This window comes from Sturnira hondurensis, unplaced genomic scaffold (genome assembly GCF_014824575.4).
Source record: "Sturnira hondurensis isolate 20B ecotype Veracruz unplaced genomic scaffold, ASM1482457v3 Scaffold0018484, whole genome shotgun sequence".
Lineage (NCBI taxonomy): Eukaryota > Metazoa > Chordata > Mammalia > Chiroptera > Phyllostomidae > Sturnira > Sturnira hondurensis.
The window spans coordinates 804,105-805,282 of NW_028091115.1; the positions used below are offsets into that span (position 1 = coordinate 804,105).

The 1,178-nt window shown below is 35.5% G+C and overlaps 1 non-coding gene across 1 annotated transcript; it reads left to right on the top strand.

Annotated features, from left to right (window-relative positions):
- The first annotated feature begins 742 nt into the window (after window positions 1-742).
- LOC119003034 (U6 spliceosomal RNA) lies at window positions 743-852 on the top strand. The gene has a single exon (XR_005069865.1). It is a non-coding gene; the product is annotated as a U6 spliceosomal RNA (small nuclear RNA).
- Window positions 853-1,178: the final 326 nt, after the last annotated feature.

Genomic DNA, 1,178 nt, shown 5'->3' on the forward strand with positions numbered 1-1,178 from the left:
TTTTTTTTCGCACGTACCTGTCCAGTTCTCCCAACACCATTTGTGGAAGAGGCTATTTTTACTCCATTTTATGTTGCTGCCCACTTGTTGAATATTAATTGACTGCAGAGACTTGGATTTACATACCTTTCAAAGAGGCAGAACTAGCATTTATAATCTCAAGTTTTCTGAAAGAAATGGTAAAATAGAAGTAGGAGGAGGTAAGTACATTTTTGGCATTAGAGAAAAATTTAAATTGATTTCTTCAGATTTTTATTTACCCTTACACTGGCAAAGAAAAATCCAGATTACAATCCCAGAGGACCTGGAACACATAATAAATTACCAGACAGGGAATAAGAAAAGGCCTTAGTGACTGGATCTCTAGAATATGAGGGGAGCACTGGTTCTCAGATGTTAAAAACAAGAGAACAAAATGGAATTACTTGTGCTAAGCCTTGTGTCACCAAACCAAGACTTAATTACAGTTTTGGCTTTCTGAGAATGGAATTTTAAACTTGCCAATCAGTAATAGCCTGGTCAGTACTAGTTATATAATCTTCCTGATAGGCCCGTACTACCTCCTAAAGGAAAGTAACCTTACCATAACCAATCTGCTTTTATGCCTGGTATAACTCCCTTGTTCCTCCTTCCTTCTGCCTATAGAAGTTTTCCTTATTTTTTTTTTACACTTCTTGGAACTCCTTTCTTTTCTTTTTTTTAAAATTTAATTATTGTTCAAGTACAGTTTTCTGTCTTTTACATGCTTGCTTCGGCAGCACATATACTAAAATTGGAACAATACAGAGAAGATTAGCATGGCCCCTGAGCAAGGAACTCCTTTCTATCTGCTAGATTGAGTGCTGCCCTATTCAAATTGATTTTTATTCATATAAACACAATTTTTAACATACCTCACTTTATTTTTTAACACAGCAAAGGGGCAGTGCCCCATTATAGAGGGATTTGATGCTGGGTTCGACATATTTAGGTTAGAGCTGCTTAAATACTTCTGATTTGTGTGGCTTCCAGACTACAGGTCAGGGATCAGCCTGAAGATAATCAAAAAGCAATTTGAGCCTAGATACAAGAACATTAAAAGTTACAGAGAGATAGACTTATATAACAGGCTTTTTTTTTGTTTTTTACAACCATATTAAGATTTACTCCTTTTACCCAGGTTAACAAAATATATCTCA